At 37.6% G+C, this 18,326-nt stretch overlaps 1 long non-coding RNA gene across 1 annotated transcript; it reads left to right on the top strand.

Moving 5' to 3' along the window:
- The first annotated feature begins 1,764 nt into the window (after positions 1–1,764).
- On the top strand, positions 1,765–2,945 carry LOC149844820 (uncharacterized). Its single transcript, XR_016430411.1, has 2 exons — positions 1,765–1,935; positions 2,758–2,945. It is a non-coding gene; the product is annotated as an uncharacterized LOC149844820 (long non-coding RNA).
- The last annotated feature ends 15,381 nt before the right edge of the window (positions 2,946–18,326 follow it).

Below are 18,326 nucleotides of genomic sequence, written 5' to 3'. Positions count from 1 at the left end.
AGAAGAAGAAGAAGAAGAAGAAGAAGAAAGTCAAACTAGTGACGAGGAAGAATTCTCAAGCTAGTGAAAAAAATCTTATACTACAAACCTCTATTTAAATGCATTGTAATACTTGATGTGAGTTGTATTGCAATACTTGGTGTGAATGATTAAAAATTTTATTTCAATGTATTGTAATACTTGATACGAATGATTCGAATGCATTGTAATTTATCTGAATGTATTATAATTTATGCAATTAACGAATGATTTGAATTAGTGCAATACTTGATGTCAATGATTTGAATTATTTGAATGCATTGCAATGCTTGATGTGAATGACTTGAATGCATTGTAATACTTGATGTGAATTATTTGAATGTATTGTATGACATATGTTATTTGTTAGAATATGGTTCGTGGAGGTTATAGTGGTCGCTCATCCAGTAGTAGCCAGGCTCAACCTTCATCTTCACGGGCTCCTGTGATAGGTATATCATATAACTAATTAGATGTTTGATTAGTTCAAATGCACATTCTGAGAACTTGGTGTGTATTTTTTTACAGATGATGTTGCGCCTGTATACGACCCACCTACACCAGTTGATCGCACAAGTCAACAGCCAACACAGGAAACAGGGTCTTCACAGGCTGGCACAAGAAGACTCATTCGAATAGTGTATATCGATAATCGACCGTAAGTATTTTGTTTTCAATTATTGCATATCTTTTAAATATTTTATATTGATATTTACTGTGTAACAATTCATGTGCAGCACGAGGTTTGAGCCACAAGAAGTAGTACGGGAGATTAGGAATTCACTTCTTCAACATCTACCAGGACCAGTTGCTCAATGGAAAGAGTACCCAAAGGAGGTATTAGACAGATTGTGGTCCTCATTCATGGTATACAGTTGTTCCTCATAGTTAATGTGTTTCATATTTAATTTATTTAAGCAATGTCTACTAACTTTCTGAAAATATTTGTAGGCTTCGAATCGCTTTGCAACTACGGTGGAAGAAAATGATGCAAGGAAGGTGTGGCAGAAGGTGGCTGCCAATCGATTTGCAGACATGCTGCACACTATGAAGACTGCAGCAAAAAAAGCATCTGGCGTAGTAGATGATCCATTACTGTGGAAGGGCCATGGTCCTATTACTATCAGGAGAGATTACTGGGATGAAATGTGCGATATGTGGGCGGGAGATGCATTTAAAAATCGCTCTGCGAAGGCTTCACAAAATCGATCGAAGATGCCCGAAGCCCATCTACACACAGGTGGATCTAAGACATTTGGGAGCCACCTAAAGAAAATGGTAACTCATCAATATATAATATTAATTTTATAAGTATAGTTGCAAATTTTTGTACTAAATCTTTTGTCATTTAACTTCGCAGGAAGCAGAAAAAGGAGGCAGTGTACCATATAAGGATGTGTTTGTAGAAACACATAAACGGAAGACCACGGGAGTCTTCGTATCAGAGAAGGCGAGAACGACAACGGTATGTATTAATTCTATTAATAATCATTGCAATATATATGCAAGTCATCATAATGTTATCATTAATTATTAATGAATACTTTAAACATTATTTTGTAGGAGGCATATGAGCAACAAATGGTAGAGCGATATGGTGAAGACGCTACTCAGCATCCATCATTTGATCCTACAGCATGGGTGACTGCAGCAGGTGAACCCAAAAAAGGTCGCGTGTTCGGGTTTGGGAGTAATATGAACACTTCACCAGTTATTGGTTCTTCCAGTTACGGCTCACCAACTTCTTGCGCCGACATAAGCTCCAAGCAGCCGACTATTCTTTCCGGTGATGATGTACGCGAGATCATTAATGAATCACTGAATAACTACTTCCAATACACCGTCGCCCCCTTTCTCCGAAATGAGATCAAGGCCGCTGTTCAGGATAGGGGATCTTCGATTCCAGGTCCCTCTCAGGTATAATCACATATATAGTTTTTTTGACTATCTTAAAGCACATCTGAGCATGGTAGAATCACATATAGAGTTTTTCTAGATGCCTTAGAACACATATGAACATGCTATAATCACATATTCAATTTTTTTACTGCCTTAGCACACATATGAGCATGATAGAATCACATATATATATATTTAACTTTTTGTCTGTCTTAGAGCACATATGAGCATGATAGAATCACATATAAAGTTTTTTTGATTGCATTAGAACACATAAGCATGCTATAATCACATATTCAGTTTTTTTACTGCCTAAGAACACATATGAGCATATTATAATCACATATTCTGTTTTTTGACTGCCTTAGCACACATATGAACATGCTATAATAACATATAGAGTTTTTTAACTGCCTTAGAACACATATGAACATGTTATATATCATTTATGATAGAATCACATATAAAATTTTTGGCTTTGCCTGCCTTAGAGCACATATGAGCATGCTATATTCACATATTCAATTTTTTTACTGCCTTAGCACACATACGAGCATGATCGAATCACATATATAGTTTTTTGCTTGCCTTAAAGCACATCTGAGCATGGTAGAATCACATATAGAGTTTTTTTATATGCCTTAGAACACATATGAACATGCTATAATCACATATTCAATTTTTTGACTGCCTTAGCACACATATGAGCATGATAGAATCACATATAGAGTTTTTTTATTGCCTTAGATCACACATGAGCACATGATAGAATCACATATAGTGTGTAATTTATTTCATTATATTTTGTTTATCAATACTGACTGTTCTTTTCTTGTGTAGGCTGCTAGCGATAATCAGGGTAGTGGAGCTGAAGGGACAGATAAAGACAATGAACAAGAAGACGCACAAAATCTTGGCGATGATTAGAGGACTGTGTTGAAGAAGTTCTATTTTTTTTATTTTTCCTAATTGTAATTGTTGAATTGTAAATAATTAAACTTTTTAGTTTTAAGGTGGAACGATTAATTATTATAGATACTTGTTATATGAATTTTTTTGTGTGGTTTGTTTTTTATTTACAGGAAATATAAATTGTACAGGAAATATAAATTGTACAGTTCTCCGTAATTAATTTTTAAATAAATTTTTTTTGATTTTTTTTCGTTTTTGCGACGGATTAGCGACGGATGATTCCGTCGCTATTCATATTAATCTAGCGACGGCTTAGCGACGGAATTAAATCCGTCGCCACGCCGTGGTCGCCGTTTAGTACCGGCGGATTGGCGACGGAATATAGCGCTCGTTATTCCGTCGCAATTAGCGACGGACTTGGCGACGAAATAATTCCGTCGCCAGTTAGCGTCGAAATATTCGCGACGTAAGCATACTGTCGCCGTGTTGTCGCTAATCCGTCGCTAACATGGTTAGCGACGGATTAGCGACGGATTAGCGACGAAAGGTGGTCGTCGCTAATCTACTGCTCTGTTGTAGTGAAAGCTCATTTTTCTAAACCCTCCCCCCACCAGTCGAAACACCCTCCCTTAGTTCTAGGGGTGTCACCGGGTCGGGTTTGGTTCCGACCCAGGTGGAACCAGACCTAGCCCCGATTTTCAGGTATGGTATCGGGTCCAGACCCCAGTTAAATCAGACCCACCATAAGAGAAATCATACCAAGACCCGATAAAAACTACATGAACCAGACCCAGGCCATACCCTATAAAATAATATTTTTTATCATTTTTACATTAAAAAATTGTAGGTCTTAATAGGAACTCAGGTCTGGCCTGGGTCTGGTATAAAATTTCACAAACTATACCCAGCTAACCGGCTCCATCTTGATGAACGGCATCCAAGCCACCTCAAGTGTCATGCCCTTTATTTGGATGAATCCCACTTGTTTTCCCATGCCGATCATGATCCAGATGGATGGCATCGGAGTGGCATAAAATGAACGGCTCGTATGAGCCTCTTCACTTTATTTGATGGGTGGTGTTCATTTTTAAGATGAACTACATTTAAAGCCGACAGAGCTGCCTCTGACCTGGGGGTAGGCAACAGGCCGGGTGGCCGGATGGAACAAGCCGACCTGATCCACCATAGGCTGGTTTTGGTCAAGGTTTTAGGCCCAGGCTCATTAGTTATTGGGACGAAACTCGACCCGTTATATATGTGGGCTGGATGCCGGTCGGTTGCGGGTTTCCAGGCCGACCTGAGTTATTTATTATTTTTCATTAATATAAAAATAAAAAATAATTAATTGTATAGTAACTTGTTAGCTATTATTATTTACCTAATTAGTTGCATTAATTTTATAAAAACTAAGAAAGATAAATAGTTGGGTACATGAAAACTTGTTAATTATGTATTATTTACTTAACTTGTCAAACAATATCAACCTCATTATTGTTTTTTTCGTATTTTCTACTATGTTAGACGATTTTTCAGCTGGTGTGTGATTGGAAAATTGCTAAACATTTTCTTCTTGTACACAGTTTTCCTTTTTTTTTTTTAACCCAAGTTTTTGCCCACAAGGACTCTACATACCTAACTATGTGTGTCAGCTTAAGGCATTCAAATAGAGTCCGGATGGGGTGCAATATGATTGCACAAATATTTGTGCATTAATCACCTGATTGCCCTCCATCAGGCCTTGAGCCCCACAGATGAGAAACCCTGTCCCCAAGATGGAGGTGCTTAATGCACAAATATTTGTGCAATCATATTGCAGCTGATCTTTTCATGTTCAAATCAAAGGATGTGCATACTTTGATATCCGCCCTTACTGCAAGGTTGAAGCCAACAGCACACATTATGGCCACCAAAATATGGCACACCTCTTGGCCAGTACTCGACATCTAAACCATACTGCCCTCCATCTGCTTTTGGGCCCCACAACTGACAGACTGTCAGCTAAAGATGGAGGGCAGCCAGGTGCAAAGGCACACTCAAAGTGTGCCATGTGATGGCACCTGACCCTGGCTTTGATTTATTCTTGTTCTTAAAAAAGAATAAACAAGTCCCGGTTGGATGACGGGGAGGAAAACCTGGTTTATAAAACCAATTTTTGTCACTTAAACAAACAAGAAAACCTGGTTTATCCTTCTAAACCTGGTATCTACTGAAAACCAGGTTCAAAACCTGGTATTTAGTGGCATCCAAATAGGCCCTTAACGCACTCCTAAACCTCAATCTCAAATTGAACATGGCAATCCTTGCCAACTTGTGGTTTCTTGGAAAGGCAGCATTGTGTGAAGTAGTACTCTGGGTCAGTGTTGGATCCAGGATTTTGTTTAAAGGGGGCCAAAAAAAATTTTATAATAAAATAAAATATAAAGAGGAGGATTTTGCTTTAAAATAAAGGGGCAAATTTTTTTTATAATAAAATAAAATATAAAGGGGGCAATATAAATTTTTATATTTTGCTTTAAGGGGGGGGGGGGGTGGTAAACAAATTTTATAATAAAATAAAATATAAAAGGGAGTAATATAAATTTTTTATATTTGCTTAAAGAGGGACAAATTTTTTTATAATAAAATAAAATATAAAACTAAAATATAAAGAGGGCAATATAAATTTTTATAATAAAATAATAAAACATAATTTTCAACGCTTGAGGAGGGGCTCAAGCCCCTCCTTGCCACCCGGATCCGCCCCTGACTCGGGTCACATTTTATGATCAAAATCAAAATTTTATGGATTAAGGGCAATCCAAAAGCCTTATTCATGATGTAGCTACTTGTTCATGCTATATGTGTGTCACATGTTGCTTTGGTTTTTTACATCTACTAGAAAAACGGCCAGTCCTTATGAACAGGTCACATACACATGCGAATATACCCATATGTTATGGACCCCACCTTAGGTCTGACCTGCAAGCCCAGATCCATCCCCAATCCACCCAGTTTGGGATTTGGGCAGGAGAGAGACTCACTTATCTCAAGACTCTAGTATTTTACATGCAAATGGATTCAGATTTCTATCAAATCCAGATATTCATCAGATTCAGTAGCAAAGAATCAAAACCATATCAGCATTTAATTATAATTGGATGTGGTTTTGTCTTACCAAATTCAACTAAACGAAGTCAGTTTCAGTTGGATACTGGATAGAATCTGATCCGTTGACATTTCAATCTAGTAATCTCTCTCTCTCTCATCCACAGAGAATTCCATCCAAGTAGTTTTCCCAATTTCTTTCTATTAAAATGCATTTATACAACAACCAGTTTAGTAAATACAATAAAATAATCACAACACTCACCATGTCATTTAAGTGACGTGAGTACCCCTGAAAAAAAAAACAAAAAATAAACAAGTTTGTAAATTCCATCCAACCCAAACCACCCCCTCTGTCATTTTTAAAATGTTTCAATACAGCTAATTTTGGGCTTCTTAATGCCTCTCATTGCTGCTCCTTTATAAGTACTATAGACAGGGGGTGTCAACGGGTCAGGTTTGGTTCGGACCCAGGTAGAACCAGAATTGAACCAGATTTTCAGGTATGGTATTGGGTCAGGACCAGGGTCTAATTGGGTCTACTATAAGAAAAATCATACCCAGACCCGAACCCGATAAAACCATATTTTTACATTGAAAATTTGTGGGTCTTAATCGAAACTCAGGTCAGGTCTAGGTTTGGTATAAAATTTCACAAACTATACCCTAGTCCATGTATTAATGGGACCTTCGGGTCCAGACCCGGGTCTTAATCGGGTCTTGTTATTTATCACTCCGGGCTCTATAAGGTTTGGTTCGGGTCGGGTCTGGGTAAACCAGGCCCGTTGACACCCCTAACTATAGATGTAATTAGAGGTGGCAATTTCTGACACGACCAGCCAACCCGACCCGCCAACCCGCCTCTTAGGCGGGTTCGGGTTGGGCTTAAGCCAACCCGTTTAATAAACGGGTCGACCCGCGCAACCCGTTTATTAAACAGGTCGGGTTCGGGTTGGGGGTATGCCAACCCGCCAACCCAGCTGACCCGTTTAATAAACGGGTTAGGCGGGTGGGTCAACCCGCCAACCCGACCCGCCAACCTGTCAACCCGACCCGCCAACCTGACCCGTCAACCCGACCCGCCAACCCGCCTACCTGCCAACCCGATCCGTCAACCCGCCAACCTGACCCGCGAACCTGAAAACCCGTTTACCCGACCCAACCCATTTATTAAATGGGTTGGCGGGTCGTGTCGGGTTACCCGTTTATTAAACGGGTCGGGTTTGTGTTTGCCACAGCCGACCCGTTTAATAAACGGGTCGGGTTCGGGTTGAGGTATGCTGACACGCCAACCCGCCAACCCGACCCGATTGCCACCCCTAGATGTAATATTGTTTTGTATATATTGGATGTAATTCTTCCTTACTTTTCATATTTTTACCTTTTAATGATTGGTAGACTGAGAAAAGGACATAAATTTACATATGCTTAGTACAACACCTAGAGATAACGTGTAAAACTGTCAACCATTCGACCTGACAGATTTAAGAAAATCATACATGCATACGTTGTGTGTGTAATAATGGAAATATGCAAAATGTGTTTAGGTATTTTTTGGTCGTTTTGTTTGCAATTCTGACCGTATAGATATCTTCAACATAGTTGATTTAGTTAGGAATGAATACTTAAATTATGTTTTTTCAATGGAAAAATTAAATTTTCAGCCTTAAAAGTTTATGAAGATTTCGAACAATTAATTTTTAACCACTGAAAAACCTGTTGAAATCGGACGATTAAGAGCCGATCCCTGATTAAATCAAGCATGCAAATCACATTTTAATAGTCAGAATTTAAAAAAATAAAAAACCCATTGTGTTTATTTATTTTGTTTATTCCATTCGGTAGGTTATATATATATATATATATATATATATATATATGTGTGTGTGTGTGTGTGTGTGTGTGGATCCATTATGACAAATTCCTTTTCATGGAAGATTAATATATTTGGCAAAGAGATTAAAGTAGGCAAGTGGGCAATACATAAATCAAATCCAAAGCCATTATTTGTGTTAGAAAGTAACCAGACCTGTTCACGTGTGATGGGATTGGTTGGCTAACGATCCACGCAAGGGTTGCAATCTCTGGATCTGGATCCGGATCCGGATCTACTCAGTTCCTTGCCGGAGACTCATAATTTTGGTGTATGACGTGGCACTCATTACAAACAGTGTGTCTCTTGACTTTCAAATCCGACAGTTTAAACTATTTCTCATAAATGATGGTCTGCCACAAGACACCATGCAATTAGACCGCGTGTTTGAATGATGCCTAGATACACCTGTACTAAAAGCCCAAAAAAATAAAAATCCAGGAATTTCAGGATATCATACACAATTAATTATGCCTTCAATTTGAAGTACCACTAGTAATAGTTGTGGTAGGTATAAGAGTTATGAGCGTGTTATTTTCACTTTAGCAAGTCACTGGGATAGCATTTAGGGTTTTGTATCTATGGGGACACCACGGGACACGCCACGTGACAGTTATAACACGTCCACACAATGTATCTTACTTTTAATCATTTTAATAACATTTTTAATAAGAGTATATTTTATATACTAAAATATAAAATTATTTTCAATCAATTAAAATTTTAAAAATTTGTGCCCCGTGTCGTATTTTTAAAAAAATTGTGAACTCGCATTTTGTACTCGTATCAAGACACGATTCGTGTCAGTATATTACATTGCTTTTTCAAATACATAATTTCAACGAAACTAATTGCCTCACTTTTAGATGGGAGCTTTTGTTTGCAAGTCAGCCTCTTAAGATAGGGTGGTTGTGATTGTTATAGTGCCTCAAATAAGGTACATGGTGACATAAACCAATTGCTATATATGCCCTTCTTTGGGCATTGATCAACAACAAGATGCTCTTGGGATTGGTAAAATAGACTCCAAAGTCCAAACTTTGGCACATTGAGAGCATCCAGCCATGCAGTTTGCCACTTGTTGAGGCTTTTCTTTTTGCTATGTTGGGGAAAACCTTCATCACCGACCAGGCCTTTCATTGATAAAACTTTTGAGGTTTCTGCTGGGTTTGGTTTGAAACCAGGTGAAACCAGACCCAGACCTGATTCGAGATGATGGTATGGGTCTGAACTTGAGTTCAATCGGATCCACCATAAGAGATTATATGAATTAGACCCGAACCATACCTTGTAAAATAATATTTTTTTGTCTTTTTTACATTGAAAATTTGCGGATCTTAGTCAGAACTCGGGTTGGGACTGGGTTTGGTATGAAACTTAGACCTTCTTATTTATCACCAAACCCTGATCCTATAGGGTTTGGTACAGGTTGGGTCCGAGTCACACCCCTATATAATGTCCACTGAGAGTACACCCAGCTTCGACCTTGCAGTGAGCTATGCTCCCATGGGCTTTGAATTCATGACATCTGGTCAACTTGCTACATTCTCAAGTACTCCTACCAGATGAGGGCAGAAACTTTATAAGCTTTACTTAAGAAAATAAGTGTGCCTGTGGGCTTTTGTTTTCCAAAACTGTTAAATATATTTTACCAGCATACTGATGCTAACATCGATCTACATTCACTTTTCTTGTGTGTAGAGGGGAGAAAAGGGTTCATCAGTGTCTTGTAGTAGGGTATGTAATGTAGGCCCATCATTCCAAGCCACATAGGGCTATCAATAAACAGGGTTTGCAGCAGGAGAAATGATTATCTTCTGTTTCTACCACCAGAGCTATTTTACTGGGCTCAGCTCCATAATCTGGAATTTATAAGCCTCAACAGGAGGTTGTTTACATAGGATTAAACTTGTACAAATCAGGAACTCTTTGAGATCTGTTTTCTAAGGTGGAATCTTATTATAGTCCCTATTAGCAAACGTCACCTTCACAAGAGTCCACATTATGTTGACTCTTCTTCTTTTGATCAACACATTGGACTTGATCTTGATCTTGGACCTGATCTTGATCTATATCTTTAACATCCCTCCTCAAACCCAACAAGCCAGAGAAAATATTGAGTTTAAAACAAAGAAAAGAAAATTGATCCTCAAAAAGTGGCTTGCTAAGAATATCAACAGCTTGATCATGAGAGGGAATGTGCCATACCACAAGCTGCTTTTGATGGATCTGATCACGAATGAAATGTACTATGTTGGTGAAAAATAGGATGTGCAACCATATAGATGGCACTAACATTATCATACCAGAGAATTGAAAATAGTTGTAGGATAATGCCAAGTTCTTGAATAAGAAATTGGATCCAAATGAGTTCAACAACAGCTTTAGCAACAACCCTATATTTTGCCTATGCACTAGATCGAGCAATAGTTGGTTGCTTTTTGAAACTCCAGGATAGCAAATTAGCTCCAAGATAAACGGCATAACCTCTAGTAAACTTGTGATCATGAGGACAACCTACCCAATAAGCATCAGAAAAAGCAAAAATAGAAAAATCAGAAGGGTGAATAAGGGTGAATAAGAAGCTCAAACTGTAGGATCTGCTTGGTATAGCATAAAATCTTTTTAACAGTAGACGAGCTATTAACTAACATACTTAATTTATTGGCAGCAAAGGCGAGATCGAGACGGGACAAAGTAAGATATTGTAATGCCTCAACAATGCTTCTGTAGAGAGTTGGATCATGAAAAGGAGTCCTAAACCCAAATAACACCATGAGAGGAAGAAAAGGGCGTGTGGATGGGCTTAACTTCAGTCATTACTGCATGACTTAATAAATTCATACTATATTTTTTATGACCCTTTGTGGTGTTTTAATGGCTTCAATGCCCCAAAAAAATGTAGATCACCAAGATCTTTAATTGCAAATGTCTGGCTAAGGTTGGATATAAAGATTTAATTAATTATCCAAAATTGCCTATGACCAAAATATCATCCACATAAACTAGCATAAATACATGTAACTTATCTTTCTTCAAAAGAAACAGAGATGTATGAGTGTGAGAATTAACCAATCCAATGGACAATAAGGCATTACTCAAACGTTGGTACTATGCAGTGAAAGCTTGTTTCAAGCTATAAAGAGCCTTTTGAAGACAACAAATATGATTCAGATATCTATTGTCCTTAAACATTGGAGGTTGTTCCATAAAAACAACTTCACAAAGGTCACCATGCAGAAAAGCACTCTGAACATGGGCCAATTATAACTGTCAACAATAGAAAGCATAGTTCTAATAGTAGTATATTTTATTATAAGACTAAAAGTTTCAAAGTAATCAATACCTTCTTCATGATCATACCCTTTAGCAACCAAGCGACCCTTATATTATTCTAATGAACCATCAAGCATGTGTTTAAACTTGAAAACCCATTTACATTTAATAACATGTTAAGCTGAAAGATGTGGAATAAACTAGGTATCATTTTGAAAAAGAGCACTAAATTTAGTAGACATAGCCTTACACCAATTTGAATTTTGGTTAGCCTAACGAAAAGTTTTAGGTTTAGCATCTTGAGTTATTTGAGCTACAAGAGCAGCAGGAAGAGGATATAAGGTTGATGCATACAATTAGGAATACGAGTGTCATCTTGAGAATGTGTCACTATAAGGTGAGTTCTCAATTGGAGAGCCACACTAGATGAAGTTGGAGGGACAAAATCAGGAGAAATCGATGATGGTAGGGATTCAAAAGATTGAATGGATTCATTAGGCTAAGGTACAGGAGATGCAGGCTCAAGTGGGTTAGATATAGGCTCAGGTGAGTTAGACCCGGGATTAGGATAGGATATCAAACTAGCAATAAATGGAGGAGACATGTTAATTATGGATGAACTAGGGTTAGACACAGGTGTCTGAAAAGAAAAATGTTGTTCATAAAAAACATCTCTCAAAACAAGAACTTTTCTTGTAGATACATTAAGACATTGATAACCTTTGGACTATTATTGTAACCCAATAAATCATATTTTTCATTTTTAAGTCTAGTTTATGGGTCTGATATGGTCTAAGACACAGAAAACAAGCACACCCAAACACCTTTAAAATTTTATAATTAGGCGTTTATTTAAACAAAACCTCAAGGGAGACTTATTTTTAATGACAAGAGAAGGCAAACGATTTATTAAAAACACAAATGTAGCAAAGGCATAAGACCAAAATTTAATTGCTCCAGCTGCTTGGCTCATCAAGCTTAATCCTGTATCAACAATATGACGATGCTTTCTTTTAGCAGTGTCATTCTATTCATGTGTATGTGGACATGAAACTCGATGTGTAATTTCACATTCTTTCAAAAAGGAGTCCAAAACTTTATAATCACCACCTCCATCACTATATAAATATTTTATTTTTCTCCCAAACAAATTTTTTACTTGCCTTAAATAGGCGAAAAGCATTAGCAACATCAAATTTATGGTCAATCACATATATCCACGTAAACTTAGAATAAATATCAATAAAATGAACATAAAATTTATTGTGGTTTATGATAATAACTGGTGTTGGTCCTTAAACCTCATAATAAATAAGTTCAAGAGGTTCAAACACTTTATGAGAAGAAGCAGAGCACGACTCTTTCCCTATTGACAAGCACTACAAACTCTATGCATAAAACTATGGTAATAAGGTAAACCAAATTTTCATACAACACTTTGCATAACTCAAACCATAGTGTCCTAAATGTTGATGTCATTGCTCTAACAATGTTTTTTCTCCTACCAAAGTTGTTGTCTGCTCCTTACTATCTACTTTATCTTTATCTGACTAAGGCAATTTTAATTGATAAAGTCCTTCAGTGCTCCTCCCTCGAATAATCTCTTTCACTAAAGGTGGAACCTTAACACAACAATATTTTGGATGAAATTAAAAAATAACATTATTATTTCTAACAAATTTATTTATTGAAAGTAAATTGCTAGTAATATGAGAAATATGCAGGACATCTTTAAGAGCATACTTTGAATAATCCATAATAAATTGAGAAAAACCAATATGATGCATTTTCAAACATGTATCATCACCTATATTGAGATTGTCCTTTCTTTTATATGAAGGGTACAGGGAAAAATTGTTAAGATCATGAGTTAGATGATGGGATGCACCAGAGTTAGGGTACCAATTTTCTTCACCTATTAAAGAAGTTGTGGCTTGATAAACTTGAAAATGAGTCTACTGAGCATTGTTGCTAGGATTCTTTTGAGGGTTTTGGGTAATCTAAAAAGATTGTTTGACAGTATGACCCGATTGATCATAGTATTGGCATACCACAGTGCCATAATTCTAACCATTAAAATTTGATTGACCTTGGTTCCTACCTCTGAACCATCCCCTACCTCTTTGTTGTTCCATAGCTCTATTGTTCTGAAAAGATCTATTCTGATCATTGGATGTCTAATGTTAGACAAAATTGATAGAACCAGAGATCGCATCATCATGATCGATATCAACAAATTGTGTTTCTTTAATTAGCAAAAGGTTGTGAAGTTCATCAATAGTAATCAGTTCTTTCAAGTGGACATGAAAGTTTTAAAGGAAGCATATTTGATGCAGAGCATCCAACAGATCAGAGCTTGCAGACGAGTTAGATCCTAATCCAACTCTCTAGACCCAATCAATTCATCATTACCTGAGATGATCCAAACCCATTCAGGACATCTCTGGCCCAATATGATCCTCAGAGTAACTTGTGTTCATCAATAATTGTATTTTCTTATTTTGATTTCATTTTTACAAGTGTGGAATCATATTAGAAATGTTACTTATTTTTATTTTATTTTTTTATTTTTAGGTGTCGGATTCTACGGATTTGGATAGTTCTATTGCCCTATAGGATCTCTTTTGTGACACTAGAGGGTGTACGAGGTTATCGGGTAGATTTTTTTATTTTTTCTCAATTTTATTTTAATCTAAAAATTATTTAGATTTCTTTTTGTGGTCCATTTGAGACAATGGATCCTTTTCAAGATCCAATACCTTGAATTTGGGTCCATATTGGTACCCTCACAACTGGTCCAATATGGACCTGATCAATTAACTTTTGAATGGGTTTTGACCAGCCATGCCATTCCACATTCATTGGGCGTGAAAGAGGTGTCGCCCAGCTGCACATAACCTATCAGTTGGTGTGTTGCATGATTGGGTCAGCTTGAGGTGCAATGAGAGCCAAAACTTGTTTGAATTAACCTCTTTCATTGGCCTCAAGGGAGGTTGCCCTCATTGGCTTCAAAAGAGGCTGCCTCTCACATGGCCAATGAGAGAACTTTCTTTCTTTGTGTCCCTCAAATTCCAGCAAAAAAAATAGTGAGGGGTCTTTTGTATAACTGAAAAAAAAAATCTGAAAAAGGAGGAAAAGAAAAAAATGGGAAAGAAGGAAGATGGTGAACTCGTGAATGGTGGTGGTGTGACCATTTGAGGAAGAAGGCCCTTGTTGAAGGGTGTTCGAGTATTGTGGTGTTGCCCAGCGTGTGAGCAAGGAAGAGAATCTTGCTGGTGTTGTTGTACGTAAGAGAAGACTGAGTTTGTTAGTTGTGGAGACATTGATTGATGCTCCTCAACGTTCCTGAGTTCTGTTTGGACTCATCAGTCATCATCATCAAGTTCTGTGCGTGAAGTTCTGGTTGGATCACGGGTCATGGATCGGCTTCATCTTCGACCCACCATCAATATTTCAGTGGGAGACTTTTTATTAGGTGCAACATCATATCTTTTTCACTCACGGGACGTGAAGCAATATCAAACTGATGAGATAACATTTTAGCTCTTTGAAAGTGTTCATTTATTGACTTGGATCCTTTCTTTAGATTTTGCAGTTGTTCTTTTAACTGCAGAAACTTAAAATGGGACTGTGCAGTATATGACCTTTTAAGAGAGTTCTACACATTAAAAAATGATCTATGGCCCACGACTTGGGCTTGCATAGGTTCTGACAGAGAAGTGATAATCCAGCTAAAAAGCAGTTGATCTTGTCTCAATCAGGTTAAAAAATTAGGATTAACAACTTAAGTTTTTTCATCATTAGACAAAACGTATTTGTTGTACAAAACATGGTACAGAATGTTGGGCTGCCAAGAGACATCATATTCAAAAAATGAGTGTAGCTGAGATGCGTATGCTGAGATGGATGTGTGGAAATACAAAAGATAAGATTCGGAACGAGGAGATACGAAAGAAGGTAGGCGTTGCACCCATTGAAAATAAGATGAGAGAGAATCGTTTACGGTGGTTTGGACATATTCAGCGAAGGCCTAATGATGCTCCAGTTAGAAGGATGAAGAAAGGGGAAAATATATTAATTAAAAGAGGTCGAGGTAGGCCTAGGAAGACATGGATGGAGGTGATAGGAAAGGATATGAATGCTTTGAACCTCACCGAGGACATGGCATTGAATAGAAATGATTGGAGGAGAAGGATTCATGTGGGAGACCCAGAATGATTTTCTTTTTTGGTTCATATCGCCGACCCCAATTGTTTGGGGATGAAGGCGTAGTTGTTGTTGTTGTTTGTAGACAAAACGTATTTGTCCATGTACTTTTTGGATCCATCAATAAAACCATAGAGGTCATAAGACAATAACAGGGAAGTAAATTGAGACTCGCATACCAAAAAATTATTTGCTGTCAATTTAGTGCTTAGAAAGTGTTGAAGGCTCGCTGGAGCAGGTAAAGGAGGCAAAGAAACAGAACTTATCTGTGAAGTTCCCATACCAAAAAATTATTTGTTGTCAACTTGGTGCTTAGAAAATGTTGAAGGCTCGCTAGAGCAGCTAAAGCAGGCAAAGAAACAAAACTTATCTGTGAAGTATAGAAAAATGCTGGGGATGCCATTGAAGCTTCAGCGGAGCAAATGAAAGGTACCCACACACCTGATCTGATACCATAAAAGAGCTAAAAGGAGCTCAATAAAGAAAATGAAAGAAGAGAAAACACACACCAAAAACTATTATTTAACGTGGTTAAGTGAGATCTACCTACATCCATGAAGAAGCCTCACACTCAACTTATTGAATGTGTGTGGAGGTGGCCTTTATTTATATTAGTGTACAAAGCATGGGGACGTCCGGTACTATCAAAAGGATAAAGCCTCAACAAGAGGCTGTTTACAAAGGATTGAACTTGTACAAATCAGGGACTCTTTGAGATCTGTTTTCTGAGGTGTCTTGTTAGGGTCTCTATTAAGAAACATCACCTTCCCAAGATAGTCCACATTCTGCTGACTCTTCTTCTCTTGATCAACACATTGGACTTGATCTTGGTCTTGGATCAGATTTTGGACCTGATCTTGATCCATATCTTTAACAATTATGAGCTTGAACTCTGCTTGGCTCGTAACAAGAATGAGCGAAGCTTGAATACTTCAAGCTTGGTTTGTTCAACTAGTTTACCTGCCTTATCTGGAATGATAAAGATGAGCTATTGCACTTAGCTTGTGCCACTAGCAACCAGCCAAAATGTCGTGTACATGTAACATAGGTTCACACCCTACACATAAATCTTTTTAAATAATACCTTATTATATCCCCAACATGGGTTGGTGGGATAACCTCAAATGATGAAGGCTCTTTTTGGAAACTGGTAGTTGAATGAAGATTATGCATTTGAAAAAGTGGCAACTGCTAAATCCTCGATTTGGCAGCTACCAATCAATTTCATTCTTTAGTATAAATACAAAGGAGAGAGGACCTCACTTTCCATCCCAAATGCATAAACACACATCTCAGCTACCAATTTTCAAACACCCACCACCAAAGTAGTTTGACCAAGTTTTTACCAATTACATTATTTCCCATCCCAGCTACTGGTTTCCAAACAGAGCCTTAGTCACTTTAAAGCGTGGAGCATGCAAGGAATATAAAAGTGATAATTGAAGAAGAAAAACCGTACGGAACAGCGCCCTGAAACCTCTTTTTTGACCTTTGAAGCTCAAAGGACAGTGGCAGTAAATAAATAAATGGAGAGAAATAAGGATGGTGGGGGAAGGGTGCCTGCCCTTGCTAGTTTAGATCCATGGGAGGCAAATGCTCTATTAACTCTTTCTACTCACCAAATTCTCATAAATTATAAACTATTATTAAACAAAAAAAAGGGGTTCCTACTTAAGTAATCAAAGGTGGAGCATATATTACTGTTCAAGATTGAATGATTGCTCCACTCCACCTAACCTGGCACCCCTCATGAGGACCTTTGGTGTTTTCTTGTTGGAGGACAAGATCGCCCTAAGGTTCCCAAAGGTCCAATTCCAAAAGAGGGGGTGATGATTAGAAATATCAGCAATTTGACGGTGCACTGATGTACCATCATGCCACTTTATTGGGTTATGCCCGATATCTAGGGTTTTATATGATGCATACTTGGATCCAAGACATAGATCCTGATCCAGTTCCTATTTATCTTGGTGTTCCTAAATCCAGCTCCATAAACATATGATGTGGGCCTACTTTCACTGCATATAGATTTGCCAAATCAAATAATGACTTAGGATGGGTCATTTATCTGTGCATTTGGTGCCCTAGACTGATTCAGTCAACTAGGTGCATATTACAGCCTTGTATTGATCAATTAGCTTGTTGTACTCATGGATGGCTTTGTTTTTTGTTTTGTTTTTTTTTGAAAAAATGGATGGCTTTGTTTGGATGAGTGCTAATTAGCACTTTCTTATTGCAATTGTTTCCCCCAGCTGGTTAATTTAGTAATGTGCTTTAGAATGGTGATTATGGTTTAGTATAACACGTTTGTCCGATAAGATACACAATGAAGAAAGGGATTGCATGTGAACACTAATGTCACAAAGACACAAATACAAACCATGACTCAGCATGAGTTGAAGACGCAAATTCTCACTTTTTTTATTTGAAAAATAGGACTCCAGACATGGATTTTTTCATTATTTAATTGACTAACAAATACTTATCGATGTTATTATAAAACTATTAAAAAAAAAGGTAACATATTGTCTGCACATGTCATGGTTCTCTCGTGTGTCGTATCGAATCCCTATACACGACCCAAAAATGGTGTCCATGTGACACATCCTCACCCAAAGACAGGTGTCAATGTCCAAGCACTTTGTGGCTACAAATTTTTCTTGGTAAGCAATCATGTTTGGCCTCATTTTGCAAGATTGTGAACATATGAACAAACCTCTTTCAGGGTGATTGGCATTGGCATCCTTGACCCACCAGATCATTTGGCTTAGGAGTTCTCAATGCTGACCTAAGTATGAAGATTTCATTTTTGGCAATCTTTTGTATATGCTAGGCAAGTGAATCATGCAGAGGGGCCGGTCTTGATTCTTAAGCAAATTTCATAGGCCCATTGTGCATATATAATGCAACAATAGAACTTCATTTCCTGTTAATTTTATAGCGTCATATAGGATGTTGGTATGGTAGTTGGACAAGATAGGATGATGGTTATTGAGTCATGCTTAGCAAGCAAATGAAGTGATATGATTGGGTGGGACTTGTATAGAGATCTTAAAAT

The sequence above is a fragment of the Nuphar pumila genome, chromosome 2, assembly GCF_984573655.1.
Source record: "Nuphar pumila chromosome 2, dmNupPumi1.hap1.1, whole genome shotgun sequence".
NCBI classification, from domain to species: domain Eukaryota; kingdom Viridiplantae; phylum Streptophyta; class Magnoliopsida; order Nymphaeales; family Nymphaeaceae; genus Nuphar; species Nuphar pumila.
The sequence above is the reverse complement of the archived record's forward strand: the minus strand, read 5'-3'. Positions and strand labels throughout refer to the sequence as shown.